General features: G+C 37.9%; 1 protein-coding gene across 2 annotated transcripts in view; it reads left to right on the plus strand.

Annotated features, from left to right (window-relative positions):
• The window catches only part of LGR5 (leucine rich repeat containing G protein-coupled receptor 5), a 196,891-nt gene that overhangs the window by 37,792 nt on the left and 140,548 nt on the right, over window positions 1–18,551 (plus strand). The window contains exon 1 of one of the 2 annotated variants that reach the window (XM_072655380.1): window positions 89–772. The exons of the other annotated variant lie outside the window; for it this stretch is intronic. The gene's annotated coding sequence lies outside the window, so the exon portion shown is untranslated. Of the gene's footprint in view, window positions 1–88; window positions 773–18,551 lie in introns of those variants that run through there. 2 annotated transcript variants of the gene reach the window in all.

An 18,551-nucleotide genomic window follows, 5' to 3' on the forward strand; every position in this document is an offset into this window, starting at 1 on the left:
CATATATGTGTGTATATGTATATAATATGTGTATATGTATATATGTGTATATGTATATGTATTTGTATTGCATGCATGCATTTATATATGTGTATGTGTGTATATCACACCTGTAGATTATTCAACAAATATCGGTTACCTACTATATATATATATGGGAGATAAAATGAGTAAGGTAACAGCCCTTGACCTGAATAAGCTTACATTTTGATAAAAGAGACAAGGCATACTCACAAATATCTATAACACAAGGCCAGTAGTCATATGATAAATGGCAGTTAGTCACTTGGATTAAATAATAGTCAGCCAACAAATAGTTATTAAGTGTCTACTAGCATGTAGCTTATGTAGTAACTCCCCAAAAGAATAAGGTTAGTCTGATTCTTCTCATTTCAAAAAGGGTTGATTGTGCAAGAAGGGGATCAGCTTTTGAGTCAAGTGATTGTGATAAAAGAGAAACAGGAACCAACAGGCCAACCTGGGAGAGGATGGATCAAGGACCTCCATGAGCCTAGTAACAGGCAGCTTCTAAGAGAGAACCTTACCTTGTTGGTGAAGCTGGGTGGTATTTGGAAAGGAGATAAAAGTGGGGAATGATAACTAAATAACAGGAGATTGAGAGAGTGTGCAATGATGTGCCTGGGCCTGGAGGGAGAGCTATTGTGGACTGCTTCAGGTTGCAGCGGGAAGAAGCAGAAGCTGGTCAGAATGGTGAACTGAAAATGAAAGCCACTAGCTTCCATGTTTCTAGGATCTAAGTCTGAGTAATTCTGTAAGTTTGGGGACTGTGCCAAATATGGAGGGGGGGGAGAGGTTGGAGAAGAGCACCTACCCAAAGAGACTCAATTGCTTTGACCTGGTATTGTCTGAATCCATTATTACTTTAAATAAAAATCTGTTTTTTATTTAATACCCTTCATAGTCTAAGTACTTGCAGAAGGGCTGAAGGTCCTTTGAAAGGAGTAAAATAAGCCAGATATAAAGTTGTTACGGTCTCCCTTGGTTGTAAACTAGAGAAATTTTGTGAGTTATACCTAAGCTTTCATATCAGAAAGGATTTTCTGATAGCAGGTCCTCAGGTGTAAGACAAAACTTTCCTTACTATTACTATTATTAAAGTAATACTTAGAATACAGATGAGTTCCTTAAGGCAGTTAAGAAAAAGCAAGCAAAGCTGAGGGTTGATCTTGAACCTTAGAGGATGTCTACATTTAATGAAGGAAAAACCAGCAGACAAAAAAAGATCACTCAGAAAGCTGAGAACCATTCTTGCTATCACAGAAGTCTGTTACATATGGTACTAAGGTTTGAGGGGATGTGGGAGTCAACAGCATCAAGGACCACATAGAAATCAAAAAAAGATGGTAAAAGAAAAAGTGGTCATTTGTCAGGAAGGAGGAAACTGACCTAGCACCACGCACCATGGGAGAGTTTCAGTCCCATAAAAACATGACTTTCTCAAGGATGAAAACTGTCTTTTGTCTTTCTTTGTCTCTCTAACACTTAGCACAGTTCCTAGAACAAATGAGGCACTTAATAAATGTTCATTGATGAACTGGATCTAAGTATGATGATAGCGGTGATGATGGTGGCAATGATCATTTAACTTTTATAGCACTTTAAAGTTTGCAAAGTAATTTTATTATCTCACTTGAGCCTCACACCCACCCTGTAAGGTAAACACTAGTATCCTTATATTGCAGATGATGTAACTGAGGTTCATAGAGGTTAAATGACTGATCCAAGATCATATAACTAGAAAGTGTCCAGGTAGGATCTGACCTTGGGTCTTCTTGATGTCAAGTCCTGCATTTTAATTCTCTACATTATCAATCAAGAATTTTGGCAGTCAAATGAATTTTCATTTTTTGATTTTGTTTTGCCCCATTCTTTTCCATGGGTGGTAAGGAGATCTTCTGTTCAGTTATGCTACTGGTTCTTTCACATATTTACATGCTTTCATCATTTCCACAGTGCCAGAGAAGCTTAACGTCTAGGATTCTGCATCCTTATTCCTTTGCCCTTCTTTAGAATAAGACACCTCAGAAATAACACCCATTATTTCGCCTTTATGCCCTAATTCCGCCTCATCAGTCTTTTCCCTTCCACCATTTTAGTCACCCAATCCACCTACGCATCACACTTGACAAATGAGCTCTCTTCTCCCCCAATTAGGTAACTCAGAACCTGATTTTTCAAATTCATAACCTGGTCAAGTGAAAGTGAGAAAAATTTTCCTGTATTTCCTATATTCTTATTGATTCTTTGCATCTAAATGACCACTTCCTGACATGCCAGAAAGACTGAAATGACAAATTAAATTTAAAAACTGTAGCCAAGGTGCTTTGTTGATCTTTAAATATAATTCCTCAAAAAGTAAGAGATTCCTTTTTTACTGTAAAATACCAAACTGTTAAAGGTCAATAATGTAAAACAATTTCTTCACCAAAAATGCACCTGGAAAAATTGACCTAAAGTCAAAAACCAGACTACTAGTATAGGTGAGTCAGTCTTCTGCCTTTTCATAGCACTAGGAAATAATCCTGGATTAACTATTGAATAGACTAGGGTTTGGTTTTGGATGGAAGTTCCTTGCTTTTTTGTGGGAACAAAATCTACTATGTTTAGTTGCAGAGTAATCTTTTATGATGGCAGGTAGATGACCATAGTGGAGAGAGGGGACAGGATAAAAGGAAAATGCAGTGATGCGTTTCCTGTATTATTTTTCCATTATGCTCCCATTGAATTTCTGCCATTGACAGTCTACAGGGAGAAGAATAAGGGAGAACAAAAGTATATTATGCTGAAAGAGGGGGATCTCCAAACTGGAGGTAAATTAAATAACTCAGTAAAAAGAGACATTGACCTTAGAAGTTTCAGGACCTAAGCTCAAATTTATTTCTACCATTTACTAATGTGACCTTAAGCAAGTTATTCAGCCTTTAAGAGCCTCAGTTTCCTCATCTGTAACATGAGTATGTGTGTTTGTCCTTTGTTGCCAAAGAAGACCATGCCATCAGAGAAATAATGACATGAATCGCACTTGACTTTGTTTTGAGTGAGGGAGGACTGTGCAGGTCACCAGCCTCACTTCTCCTCCAGAGCCACCTGGATCCAGTGATCAGATATTCATCAGGATGACTGGAGATGACCCAAGATGAGGCAATTGGGGCTAAGTGACTTGCCCAAGGTCACACAGCTAGTGTGTCAAGTGTTGGAGGTGAGATTTGAACTTAGGTCCTCTAACTCCTGTACTGGTGCTCTATCCACTGTACCGCCTAGCTGCCCCTACTCTGTAACATGAAGAGGTTGACTAGATGACCTTTAAGGCCTTCTTGTCTATGTCTATGATCTTAATATTGACAGATTGAGTCTAAAATCATTCATTTAAAAAATAGCTTTGACCACAATCAAGAAGGAAAATCATTAGACCCCAAGGGTCAAGGTAGCAGCACAAGCAATGACTCTTGGAAGCAGTACCTGGCAATCTGATCCTACAGTGCTGCTAGTAATTAACATTTCTAGTGTCATTGGTCTTCCTAAACTAGCCATTGTCATTCTAAAGACATGAAGTTGAGTGTTGTATAGTCATGATGTAAAGAAATCTCTGATGCAAACAAACCAATACAACGTTGGGGTGTTTAAGAGTCCTGTATCTTCTCCTTTTCTGTCAATCCTCTGGGAACTTCTTGACTCAAGAGGATTCCCACAGTCTAGCTCTTGTGTTCTATATTATAAGGGAATAAGTTGCAAGGTAGTCCCTTGTCTTCAGGTGGGGGCCATCCTGACCTATGTCTTGCCAGTAGACTCCAAGAACTCTGGAGAAGAGAGTGAGGCTGATGACTTTGCACAGCCCTGCCTCACTTAAATACAATTCACTTGCAAGTCAAGACATCATCTCCTGATGTCACTGATCTTCTTTGAGAATGAAGGATAAACAGCAATAATAGTCTGTCTTTGGAGATAATTACTAAAAATTTAGGGCAAAATGGGCACCAGGAATTCAAACAGGAACCAGAAGTGGTGACTGCAGGTTCCAATGTCTGCTACAGGTTTGATTCCATTTTCCCTGAAAGGTCAACGAATTCCAGACACCTAGGTCTCTGACGATGGGTAAATAAGGGACATTACTCCTATCAGTATCCGATCCTTTTGAGCTCCTTGGGGAGAGCTAGATAAGGCTTAGGAAGGGTGATAAGGATATATGCACATGGGTCATGTTTGTTCTCTGTTCACCAACATCTTTCATGAGCACTATCCACCCTATAGCCAACAATATGGTGGGACATGGAAAGCTGAAAGTATCCCAGATTTAACGGTTCCTATTTTGATTTGTTTTGTTTAATTTGTAGAAACTTGCTACATAAAAGTATAAATATATTGTGATGGAATATTACTGTGCTATAAGAAATAATGAGCTCAATGATCTTAGAAAGGCAAGAAAGACATACGTGAAATGGTAAAGAGGGAGGTGAGCAGAACCACGAGAACATTGTATACAGTAACAGCAATATTGTTTGAAGAACAACTCTGAGCATTTTCAATTTGGATATTTTCAATATCCAAATTAAAAATAAAGGACATACACAGAAAGATGCTATCTCTATAACATATATGTGTGCATGTGTGTATATGTGTGTGTGTATGTAGGGGGGGGTGTATTCCCTCGGTCTTCCAACTATTTATTTAGTAAAATAGGAAGCATAGCCTCTTTGGGGGCATCTTTTTTGTGAAATAAAGCTACATCAAAGTCATAAGGACTCTTTTTGTGTGACACTTGGAGCTACCGAAAAAGTAGAAATTTGATGTAAAAGCTGAATATTTTAGGGATAAGGGACTTTAAAAAAATGTTTTATTAAAAGATTAGCATTACTCATCTAAACTAAACTAAAATGGTTTGGTAACTATTCATATTTTTCCTGGTGGGACCTGGGATTTCACTGATACAGGAAATGCCCTTTATCAGTACAGATGAGCAACTATTCTTCAGCTCTTAATTTTAATGAGTTTCCTGGGAGCACAGGGTATTTAAGAAAGAGATTGGCCCAAGATCAGAGAGCCAGAATGTATTTGAAGTAGAACCCAAATTCAAGTCTTCTGGCTCTGAGATCAACTCTGCTACACTGTACTATTTGTCATACATTCATACTAAATTAATTCCAGTGCATAAAATATTGCAATAAAATTTTAGCTATTCCCTCTTAGTCTGAAAGAAAGGATGAAGGGAGGGAGGGAGATTTTGCATCAAGATCAGTTGAGGAAAGACTTTTTTTTACTTGATTCTAGATGGTGGCAAACTAGTTTTAAAATTTATCTTGAATGAGGAATAATTTTAGATTCCATGCTTCTGGAAGTGCCTATAGCAGATCTGACTTGACGCTATAGGGCTCAGGTCAGTGCTGGGAGTATCTTTACAGAAGGTAACAGAGAGGGTCTGATTGTGGCCCTTTAAGTTGGAAATTTGCAAGTCATTGGTTTTCTTGTAGGATGGTTCTATTGCTTTTTATCTATTTGTACATTCTAGTGTATGCTTGTTTTATTACTATTATTTATCATGTGCTAATGGCTAACAGAAAAGAGGGAGAGATGCATGGCTATCCTCAGTTGACCTACTTCACAACCAGAGAAGATTCATTGTTATTTTAACTCTCTCTTGCTTTCATAATCATACCCTTTCAAGGATTAATGTCATTACTCCACTTGTATGACTTTGTGTAGGGAAAAGAAAAATATGAAATTGTTGAGGGCTAGGATGGAATGCTGTTGGCAAAGTTAGGATAGAACTTCAGGGAACCTGTTCTTTGAGACTGTGCTCATTATCATCCACAATGGCTCTCCAGGCTCCCCCTACCCCTACCCCCTCCATGTTGCCGTCTCCATGAGATAAACAAGAGACCTAGGGAATATAAGGGATATGTAAAATGGATGCCCTCTAGGCTAACCTTCCTTAAGACAATAAAACTGGCCAAATTACTATGAGCAGATTGTCATATAGACTTAGAGTTTCTGTCCTTAAATACCCTGACCCTCAGATCAATAAATGGAGTTGTCCTATCTTCTTCCACCTGCCCATGTATCTTTCTTTTTCACTGCTGTCTCCGAGCCATGTCATCATCATTTTGTCTTCTTCTGAGTATGTATTTTGATCTTCCTTGTCACCATAGTAACTTGCTGTGGTCAGAATTTTTTATCTTTTGTTTTTTAATTTTCCCAGTCTATCACCTGATTTTTAACTCTTAGTTAAAGTAGGACTCTGCTTCCTGGGTAGAGGGCACACTGTCCCAAGCTTCAGGGGTTTTGTGCAGCTGTTTTCAGAGATACAGGAATCTATAAGTTTTCAGTTCTTCCAACATTAGATGATCTAAGGAGAGATGTTTACGACTCTCCTGGCCTGTGTTCTAGTCTGTGAATGACCACAAGCACTCTTTTCTGCCCTGGAATTCTGGGGAGAGTCCTTGCTCCACTGTAGTCACAAGATTGTGAGTGCTACTGCTCCTAGGCTGAACTGCCACCCAGGATTGTGACCTGGATCCGAATATGGGCAAAACAATGCAGTCCTGCTTTGGTGCTAGCAAACAGCCCTTTGTAATCTCCTTCTGATCACTTGTTTGACCCCTTATAATTTGTGGTCTGAGAGCTCTGGAAACAGCTGCTGCCACTGCTGACTTAGTGGCTCCAAGGGCTTGCTCCTGGTTTGCTGGGTTAGGGGCTGTGCTGGCATAGCCTGTACTGTTCCACTCTCACCCAGGTGAGACAGACCTTTCCTGCTGACCTTCTAAGTTGTCTTTGGAATCTGTGGGCTGAGTGGTCTGAAAACCATTACTGCTGCCAGTGATTCAGTTGCCCTAAGGTCTGTTCCATGTTTGCTAGGGCTGGGACTGTGCTGGTGCAGCCTGCTCTCTTACCCTAGTATAAGAGACCTTTACTGCTGACCTTCTAAGTTGTCTTGGGCTGGAAAATTGTTTCACTCTGTCTTTTGTGGGTTCTGCCACTCTAGAATTTGTTTAGAACCATTATTCACAGATATTTGGAGGGGTTGAGAGCATAACTCAGGTGAGTTCCTGCCTTTACTCTGCCATCTTGCATATGCAACTTTTTAAAACTATAAGTTGCATGGACAGTGACAGTTTGCTTTGATAGAGGGTGTTTGTTCTTCTGGGAGCTCCCATATAAATGAAATCGCAGGTCCAGTGCCTATCCATTCACTAAAGTGATGTGATCTTATGCAATTTACTTACCTTCTCTCGACTACCATTTTTTCCTCTTTAAAATGAAGGAGCTGAACTAGATGATCTCTCAGTCCTAAACCCAACTCCTATGAAGAAGGTAGCAAGGTTAGGCAGAAAGAATACCAGCTCTTGAGTCAGCAGTTCAGGCTTCAAATTCTCCTTCTTACTCTTACTACCACTGCGACCTTAAGCAAGTCAACTTCTCCATCTGTAAAATGAGGGGGTTGGACTGGTGGGCTTCCTAGCACTAGATCTGTGATTCAAAAGTGGCAAGTTCAGCTCTCTAGGCCTCAGTTTCCTTTGAAAGTTCTGCAAACTATTATTAAGCACCAGCTATGTGCAAAATATTGGAGATCAATTCAACACTAACCATCGCTGGCTCTCCAAAAGTTTAATATTCACAATAACAGTTCAACCCTCTGAGACTAAAAATTTTGAATCAGAGGCAGACCTGTACCATTAGAGGATGTTTTACAATCAGGAATGAAATTCCAGTTTTTGTCACGTTTAAAAAACCCCCAAAACAAAAATTCTTTTTTTTATATGATGTTTTTCTCCCAATTCTATGAGGTCACTAATACAAGTATTATTGTCTATGTGCTTCAGATGAGGGAATTGAGGCTCTAAGAGGTTAAATCAGCAACTTGTGACCATACAGTTAACAAACACCTGCAACAGATTTTAATGAGGCCTGCAGACACCTAATTCCAAGCACTTGCTACATCGGACTACTGAAGAAAGCAAAGACTGTAGCAATTCATATTTAGTTATATATGAAAATAAAAGCTTTTGGATGAGGGGATCTGGAGGGTCAGATTCCATCTCTTCTGATTCCAAGATTAAGCTTTGTGACAGTTTGTATAGCTAATGATATTTGCTGTTGGCTTGATTGTTATCTGGGGCTGGGGTGGAGGAGTTGTTTGATCATCGGAAACATCAAAAAAAGAATCTGGGCATTTTGATTGTGGACATCAAAGCTGATGTTTGCAGTTGACTAGGAGGGCCAAAGCAATCGATGGCCTTTTGGGCAGCAGACAGGGAAATGTTATGTAACAGAAGTGAAGACTAAACAGCTTTGCCCCCACAAAAACTACAGTTGTTTCTCTGACATTGTGCCTTCTGCCGCAGAGCTTTCTGAGCCATCTGTTGCCAAAAGGGAGGGAACCACCTTTTAAAGTAAAAAGCTCCACATTCAGTCACAAGGAGTTCTATCATTCCACTGTTTGATTTCTTAGAATCAGATGCAGTACAATAGAGAAGCCAATATAGGCTTGTTGGATAGAAAACCTTCCTGGCATAGCCATTCAAAAGTAAAACGGGCTGCCCCCAGAGGTGATGGGGTTGCCACTCAGGCTAGGACTTCAAGCAAAGAATGGAAAAGCACTTATTTGGAATGCTTATAGAAAGAATTCTTGTTCAAATATTAGCTGGACTAGCCATTGAGTTCTTGTCAAACTGTGAGTATCTGTGATTCTGTGATATGAGTGAGAGCAGCAACCTGGAATAATAGACTTAAACTGAAGCCTCTGAATGGGTATATCTTGGCCAGATGATAATCAAAAAGAATTTAATAATTTGGGCTTTTTATACAAAGCTTTCTGGAGATTTCTGAGAGCCTGGACTAAAGGAAACCAAGAATTTCTTGAGCATTTACTACGTGTTAGGCATTGAGCTAAGTATCAGGGATACAAATACAAGCAAAAAAAGAGAGACAGTCCCTGCCCTCAAGGAGCTTATATTCTAATGGGGAAAGACAACACGAAATGGAACTGAAGAGAAAGAGTAGGGATGATGAAGGTCCCTGGCATGGGGTCGTGGTTTTGTAGTACAGAAAGTAAGAAGTAGGTGATCTGTTCCAGGTGGAGGCAGCCCCAGGCACTGAGGGAAGTTCCAAAATGATTTTGAAGTACAGAAAATCAGGAACAGGTCCAAGATGGAAATGAAGGAGTAGACAAGATTATATAATTATATATGATATTTAATAGAGCCTATAAATTTGGAAGCACTCTTTAATATTGTTGTTGTTTTTCAGTCATTCTATCACTTGCAATGCTTTATAACTCCATGGGCCATAGCACACTAGACCTCTTTATCCTCCACTGTCTTCCTAAGTCTGTCCAAGCTCATGTTGGTTGCTTCCATGACACTGTCTATCCATCTCATCCTTTGCCATGACCTTTTCCTTTTGTCTTTAATCTTTCCCAACATCAGGATCTTTTCCAATGAGTCCTGTCTTCTCGTTATGTGACCAAAGTATTTAAACTTTCATTATTTGACCTTTCAGTGAATAGTCTGAATTAATTTCTTTAAATATTAACTGATTTGATCTCCTTGCTGTTCAAAGGAATCTCAAAAGTCCTCTCCAGCACAAGTCAAAAGTGTCAGTTCTGTGGTGCTCAACTTGCCTTATTATAGTCCAACTCTCACAATCATGCACTGTTACTGAAAAAAGGATAACTTTAACTCTATGGGCATTTGTCAGCAAAGCAATGTCTCTGCTTTTTAGTATGCTGTCCAGTTTTGCCATAATTTTCTTTCCAAGGAGAAAATATCTTTTAATTTCATGGCTGCAGTCACCATCTGCAGTGATCTTTGAGCCCAAGAATACAAAATCTGACACTGCTTCCATTTCTTCTCCCTCTATTTGTCAGGAAGTAGGACCAGTTACTAAGATAGTAGGGTTTTTTAGGTTAAGCTTCAAGTCAGGTTTTGCATTTTCCTCTTTTGCCCTCAGCAAGAGGCTGCTTAATTCTTCACTTTCTGCCATCAGAGTGGTATCATTTGCAGATTTTAACATTACTATCATTATTATAAAATAATATTGCATTTATAACCAATTACTTTTCCAAAGTTACTTACATATATAACATTTATACCATGTAAGCAGTCTAAATCAACTACATGCTATCTTCCTTAAATATTCAGAAAGGCACTCTTACATTTGGGTCCCAAAATTCAACTTAACCAGAACAAGATGAAAACACCAGCTTGTCTGAAACATATTTAGGGTTTTATTTTGGTTTGGTTTGAGTTTGGGTTTTTTGTGGTCTGCAAGATATGAATCAGTTATATGATATTGTAGTCAAAAAATATTATTCAATAGTGGGCTTCATTCAGAGAAGAATAACTTCCAGGGCAAATGAAGTAATAATTTTCATATTATTTGTCCTTATCTTGGATATTGTGCTCAATCTGAGGCATCTCTGTTTAAAAAGAATTAGCTGGAGTTCACAGAAGAGTAACCAGGTTTGAGTCCATGTCATATGAGGATCATTTACAGGAACTGGACATGGCTAATTTGGAGAACAGAAGACTGGGGGAAGAAGGGAAGAGAAATTATATCTGTGTTTATATATTGAAGGACTCTCATGTGGAAGTGTGACTGCACTTCTATTTGGTCTGAGAGGGGAGAACCAAGAGGATGGATGATGGAATGAAGCCAATTTAAACTTGATGTCAGAAAAATACTTCCTAACATTAGAGTTGTCCAAAAGAGGAAATGGCCTCCTGAAGAGGTGGTACAGTACCCTCCTTGGAGGTCTTCAAAAAGGGATTAAGGGATCCCTAATCAGGCATATTATAGCCAGGATGCCTTTTAGGGATGGATGGAATCAGATGGCCACTAACATCCCTTCTAACTCTTAAACTCCATGGTTCTGTGATTGTGCAATGTATCATTATAACGATTATCTTTGGAAGAAATGAAAAAATCACAAACAATTCAATATTCCGTGAAAGCATAAAAGAGAATTATATAAAGAAATGTGAACTTCTGTTACACATAGGTTGATATTATACATATATTTGTATATGTGTGTATGCATACATATACATACATACTATATATGTATATAACACCACCTTGTCAAATTATATATATGTATATATTTACATATTAAATTATATATATACATATATATATAATTTAACAAGGTAGTGGCAAATTTCTCTGTTCCCTTCTATACCTTTTTCAACTTTTTATATTCACTTTAAATGCTCTATTAATGCCAAATTTGCATATCTATCTTTACCCACTAACTCATTCCTCAAAATAGAAACTCTCCCTTGTAACGAATGTATATAGTCTAGCAAAACAAATCAACACATTAACTTCAAAATTACATCTCAATTATCCATCTTCTAAAGGCAATATCTAATTTGCACACCAGGTGGAGATCTACTCAAGCCACCAACCAAGTGGTCTCCCCAGAGGTTGTCTGGCACATCTGTAGGTTAACCACCCAAATGTCTACAGTATTTTCTGGGGTTACCAGAAAACACTCAGCTGCAATGTCTAAATTGCCCCCATACCACAAAAGTGTCAGCCTACAAACCACTGTAATGAGTTGACTGAATTTGAATTTAACTAGGAAATGCCATGGAATATTGCTTTTAAAATAAAACTAAAAAGTTGAGAATTTCTTATTCTGAATTCCTACCCCACATCTGAAATCTCCTCTTGCTCCATAACTCCCACATTTACAATGCACAGGCACTCAACATACTCTAGGTACACAGTTTATTGAACACAGTGAAATTTGTCTTTAAATTGCTAAATATCTTCCCATGGACCCTACAGTGTCTAACCGCCTCCCTAACCTCCTCCTTCTTACCCTTTCAGTTTTTTCAGATATGTGTGGTCATGATCTAAACTAATTACATTTGATAAAAATAAGCCAGGACAAATAGAGGGGCTAATTCACTAAAGATTGCCTACACCTAGCTTTGGAGGCCTAATATCCTGTTTTGCAATATCAAGTTAGAGTTGAAGTAAACAATGTTGAAATATAAATGAGACTGCTATATCCAAGCTGAATGCTAAGGTGGTTGAATTCTTCTAACCACGCTCATACAGAAATCATGGAAAAGTTGAATAATGGGGAAGTGTTATGTGTCTGGAATCCTAGCTCTGGACTATGGAGTATAAACAAGACAAGCCAGAAGCAAAGAAGGGTCCTTGGGCTATTCCTAAGCTCAGCAAACTACCAGGATTCTGCATAGCTCACAGTGTCAGGTTTGGGGAGACAATCTCTTCTCCTAGAGATTCCTATCCTTACCTTGGCTTCCAATCTAGGTCAGTGCTGCAGTGCTGGTAGAGATCTTTGTCCTCTGATTCGAGTAACCACTGAGGGATTCTTGGGCTGTAGCATCCTACCACCAATGTTGTTACCCAACAGTCCCTGTGTGACAAACAGGAAGCTCCTTCTAATTTCAGTGGCTCTCTGATTTCCATTCCCAATGTAAGAGAGGCAGTTGGTCTCTGACCATCCCTGCATCCCAAGTTAAATTAAATGTAAAAAAGTATATACATCCTGCATTCTTCAAAAAATTGTATAAAAGATTTTTTTATTTTAATTGCAAGGTATAATTGACATTGACCAGTTGAAGATTGGCCACACCTCTCTTTATCCTAAAAATCTAGTTTGTCAACTCTGCAGTCAGTCTAGATGGCAGCCAACAATGACAAAGAAACTAGCCTGTGAGTGGGAAACAGAAGCAAAAGAATCAATCCACACAGGATAAAAGTTAAGTAGATGAAGGGTGTACATTGTTTTGATGATGGCATAGTTTATCAGTTCATATACATATATATATATATATTCTGATAAACTATGCCTGCCATCATATATATATATATATATATATATATATATATATATATGTACATATATATGGAAAGCACTTAGATCATACAGTCAGTTCATCTGTCTATCTATCTAATCCATTGATACATGTGTGCATGCATACACCAATAGCCATGCCCATCTTGTTCTTGTGAAACTGATTTATTTTTTGGTACCCAAATCTAATATAGCCTTACCATGGGTTTCATATCTCATGAGCCTATTTAAACTGCTTACACTGTAGTGAATCTAGTGTTATAAGTCATCAGTTTCACAATAATAAAAGGCTCAAAGTGTGCTATTATTACTAATTAGATATTAATGTTAAATAATGCTAATTTATTGTTACTGTTGTTGTTCAGTCATTTCAGTTATATCTAACTTTTCATGACCCCATTTTGGAGTTTTCTTGGTAGGCATAACTGGAGTGGTTCGCCATTTCCTTCTTGAGCTCATTTTACATTTGAGGAAAAATGAGGCAAACAGGATTAAGTGACTTGCCCAGGGTCACACAGCAAGGCAGTATGAAACCAGATTTTAACTCAGGAAGAGGAATCTTTCTGACCTGGTACTCTACCCACTGTACCACCTCACTGTCCCAATACTAATTTTTATACTTTTAAAAATATATATCAAATGCTTATATATTATTTATATATTTTGTATCCATATACATGTGTATATTCACATCTCTATATACATATGTGTGTGTAAATGAATGACAGGCAATGAGTTGTAATATGATGGCCTCAGAACTTAGAAGGGGCTGAGAACAGGCTGTGGAATTGAGCAACATTTTCAATGACAGACTATTTTCTGATGTAAAAAAAATCCTTTTAACTTTTCAAAACCCTGTCATTTTCCACTGAACATTACAATACATCTAAGAAGCAAAAGTGAGGACTCCAACCTTATGTACTGGATTGGAGATCTGGCCACTGCTTTGGCTCCTCACACTGCTTGTCACCCACTGGGAACATGCTGGTGTCTCACAAATTCCATAACCCCTATCCTGGGTCCCTATAGAGATGAAATATCAAGGCAATGACACCTGATACATATGCATCATCTTTTATGTCCACTACAATGCTATGAGATTAATAAGGCAAATATTATATTCCCATTTAAAAGATTAATTTGCTAAGGTTCAGAAAGATGAAGAAACATGAAATGTTCTTTCTATAAAGCCATGCAGTCTCAAAAAAGAAAAATTATTCTAATGTACTAAAAAACTCTCACATAAGAAAAAGGAAATCCAGAGCATGGCATTTTTGTCTCAATAAAATGTAAGAATGCTTTTTCAAAGAAACAAGTTAATTGTTTTTTAAAATGCTCCAGTAAATCATTTGCAAGAAATAGGTAGGGGGAGGAGGCAGGGAGATAGGAAGAGAAGCAAAAAATAATAAAATAACCCTCTTATTTTCCCTTGTTCCTTTTTTTAATCATATTGTTGGTTAAATGATAAGCAGGTAGGAGAGATAATATTCCAGACAGGTAGTAAAACACAGTTCAAATAAAACTGCAAGTGATATAGAAGAACCAAACCTTTTTCCTTGTAAAATAGTAATGTCATTGTAAACTTGTCCGTCTAGGGTTATGATCCAAACTAATTACTCTTGATAAAAATAAGCCAGGACAAATAGAGGGTCTAATTCACTAAAGATTGCCTGTGCCCAGCTTTGGAAGCCTAATATCTTGTTTTGCAATACCAGTACAGAGTTGAAGTAACAACCTGGAAATATAACTGAGGAGATTGCTATGTCTACAAGGGGAATGCTAAGGCTTTCATGTCTGAATGGGTCTTTTAATAGAGGCATGATTTAGTCTGTGGAAAAAGTCTTAAATGGATTTTTATGTGTAGATTACTGGGAAAAACTGAAATTAATAGTTGGGTTATTTGCAGTAGAAATTATTTTAAAGATTTACTGTTTGTTGACTATAGCATTTAAGCTTTCAAAGTCATTAATATGACCTTGGAAAGGATTTTAAGGGAAATCTCCTACTTATGGAGAAAAACTTATGGTATTTTTTTTTTGAGACCTATATGTATATTACAGGGTGTGCTGATCTTTCTTTGGATTGATTATGAAAACTGAACCTTTCCCATAAGTCTATGAATTTTGTTAACCTCTCAATGTACTTTTAACATTACTTTCCATATAGAAGCTAAAAATAGCTCCAAATGCAATTATTCCTTTGCAGATTTTAATGGAAATTGATGTTTTGCTGTAACCTTCAAGTGATAAAATTGCTTGCTATTTCAAAAGAAGTTGCTTACCCTAGAATCTTAACTGTTGGAAGCCACCTTAAGGAAGTTGTGGAATTCAACTTCCTATCCAAACCAGGAATTGCCTCTATAGTATCCCTAATAGAAAGACATTCACCTTTTTAATACTTCCCTTTAAAAAGAAATTCATAGCTCCTTCTAGTCATTATAAAGACCTTCCTCAGATTATACTGAAAATTGCTTCCTTGTAACTTCCTTGAGAGTCAGCTAGTTGGTACCATGGATAGAGCACCAGGCCTGGCTTGAGGAAGACCTGAGTTCAAACTCATCCTCAGATTTTCACTAGCTGTTTGACCCTGGGAAAGTCACTTCACTTCTGTCTGTTTCAGTACCATCATCCGTAAAATGGGAATAATAACAGCACCTACTTCCCAGGATTAGAATGAGGATAAAATGAGATATTATTTATGAAGTACTTTGTAAACTTCTAAGTACTATATAAATCCTAATTATTCTTATTCTTACTTTCCCTCATTGATTCTAATTTTTTCCTTTGGAGCAGCACAGATACTTCTAATATTCTGAGTTCTTTCAATCATTTTTATATGACCTGGTTTCCAATTCTGCCACCATCTTGGTTGACCTCCAGACATATTCTAATTTGTCAGTTTCCCTCTTAAAATGTGATATCTGAACATGCAAAAGCATGTTATCCATCTTTGTCATAGTCACTGACAATCAGCTAATTGTCTATGTGCTTTTGTGGAAGTAAAAAAAAAATGTATCTCAGACTTTCAAAATGTATACTATTTTCAAAAGTACCATGCAAATAGGGTTTTATTGGCCATATACATCACTTGTGATGCCATATTTTTACATTTTATTGAGGAAATGTGTCTTAGTGGACAGAAAGTCAGCCTCAAAGCCAGGAAGACATGGATTTGTCTCATCTGGGATACATATTCACTGCATGACCCTAAGCAAATCAGTGTTCTGCATTGGCAGAAAAAGTTTCCTCTGATGGCATTTCCTTATACTAATGTAATCATTATTTGTATATCTAAATCTTGTAGATCTTGTATATAAATTTGTATATCTAAATCTAAAATAAATATCTTTTGTGATTATGAGCATCACATTTCAGGAAGATTATTAAGAAACCAGAGAAGTGTTCTCCAGACCTTTCTGATCATGCACTCTTATCAGTAAAGAATTTTTGAACTTGTATTCAAAATGTGTACATATTTGCTTATTTATAAACCATATTCATATGCTACTGTACAAATAATAATTTACAATACAGAACTTAATCAAAAATAAAGAGGAGATAATACTTGATCCTATAGTCAATAAGAAACCTGAATGAGTAAAGGAGTAACATGGTCACACCTACCCTCTAGGAAAGTTTCTTTGGCAACTCTGCGAAGGGTGGATTGGAATGAAAAAAACTTGAGACAGGAAGCCTAATTAGGAGACTACTACAATAGTCTGACCAAGAGGTGGTGAGATCCTGAACTAGGGTGATGACTAAGTGAGCAGAGAGAAAGAAATAGATGAAAGAGAGACTATGGAGGTAGAAGCAAGTTTTGGCAACAGATTGTATATATGGGATAATAAAAGGTGAGGAATGAAGAATGAAATTGGTAGCTAGTATGGCAGTCTTCAACAGTAAAAAGAAAGTCTGGATGAGGGATAGGTTTAGAGGGAAAAGACAATGTAATGAGTTTGAAGATGCAAATCAACACCTGCTCATTTGGGGCAACTTACTCTGATCCACCCAAAATAAAAAGGGGGGAGGTGAGGATCTTACTCACTGGTCACTGCCCCAAAGCTCAGAGCCCTCCTTCTGAACCATGAGGTGATTTGCTGGGTATGCTGGTGGGGGTGTCCCAGTGAGATTTGCTGAATTGCTGCTGTGGGTGGCCAGATTAGGTATCAAGAGATCAGAAAGAGGAAAGCTGAATACTTTCACAATAAAAGGAGAGAACAGAGTAGAGAGGTGTTTATGTTAGAGACAACCCCTTTGATTATTCTCAGGGAAGGGTAGAATGCAACCCATATTCCCACCTTGTGATTAGTTCATCACATACTAGTTGGGGTCAGGCCACAGCCTCCACTTTGGAGGCCATTGAACTAGAGAATCAATCAATCAGTAATCATTTATTAAGCACCTACTAGTTACCCCTTTGGAGCACTGTGGTGACAAAACCAAAACTGAAAGTCCCTACTAACAATGAAATTACATTCTATCAGGGGAAAAGAACATACAAAAGAAGGCAGGAAAGGGTGGGAAAGGTGGAAGGAAATCAAGGAGTACCTGGTAGAGAGGTACCATTTTCTATACTGTTAAAACCAGGCAAGGTAAAAGAAGTGATCCAGGAGCCCAGTTTCTGACTTTTACAGGAAGGCATTGGGAAGTTTAGTTCTCCACCCTTCAGCTTTCCAAACAAAGAACAAAAGAGCCTAAAGGAGGTAGAGTCAATCAGGACTTGAATTAGCAGCATGATGATGAATTTAGAAGTGATTAGCTTAATGGGGGGTGGGGGAAAGTAGAGTATCTTGTTCTCTGGAGTTGAAACTAGGCAAGGCAAGAGAGGAGTAAGAGTTTTTAAAATTTATATAAAATATATACAAGGTCATTTTGGTGGGGAGCCACTAGACACAGAGTGGATGAGGAAAAGTTACAATTTAAGAAGTGACTTTTTTTTTAAAATTAAATTTATATATTTAACTTTTAACATTCATTTTCACAAAATTTTGGGTTACAAATTTTCTCCCCTTTTATCCCCTCCCCCCCCCAAACACCAAGCATTCTAATTGCCCCTATGACCAATCTGCTCTCTCTTCTATCATCCCTCTCTGCCCTTGTCTCCATCTTCTCTTTTGTCCTGTAGGGCCAGATAGCTTTCTATACCCCTTTACCTGTATTTCTTATTTCCTAGTGGCAAGAACATTACAGTTGATCCTAACACTTTGAGTTCCAACTTCTTTACCTCTCTCCCTCTCCACCCCTTCCCTTTGGAAAGCAAGCAATTCAATATAGGCCAAATCTGTGTAGTTTTGCAAATGACTTCCATAATAGTTGTGTTGTATAGGACAAACTATATTTCCCTCCATCCTATCCTGTCCCCCATTACTTCTATTCTCTTTTGATCCTATCCCTCCCCATGAGTGTTGACCTCGAATTGCACTCTCCTCCCCATGCCCTCCTTTCTATCATCCCACCCACCCTACTTGTCCCCTTATCCCCCACTTTCCTGTATTGTGAGATAGGTTTTCCTACCAAAATGAGTGTGCATTTTATTCTTTCCTTTAGTGGAATGTGATGAGAGTAGACTTCATGTTTTTCTCTCACCTCCCCTCTTTATCCCTCCACTAATGAGTCTTTTGCTTGCCTCTTTTATGAGAGATAATTTGTCCCATTCAATTTCTCCCTTTCTCCTCCCAATATATTTCTCTCTCACTGCTTGA

Source organism: Notamacropus eugenii, chromosome 3, assembly GCF_028372415.1.
Source record: "Notamacropus eugenii isolate mMacEug1 chromosome 3, mMacEug1.pri_v2, whole genome shotgun sequence".
NCBI lineage: Eukaryota > Metazoa > Chordata > Mammalia > Diprotodontia > Macropodidae > Notamacropus > Notamacropus eugenii.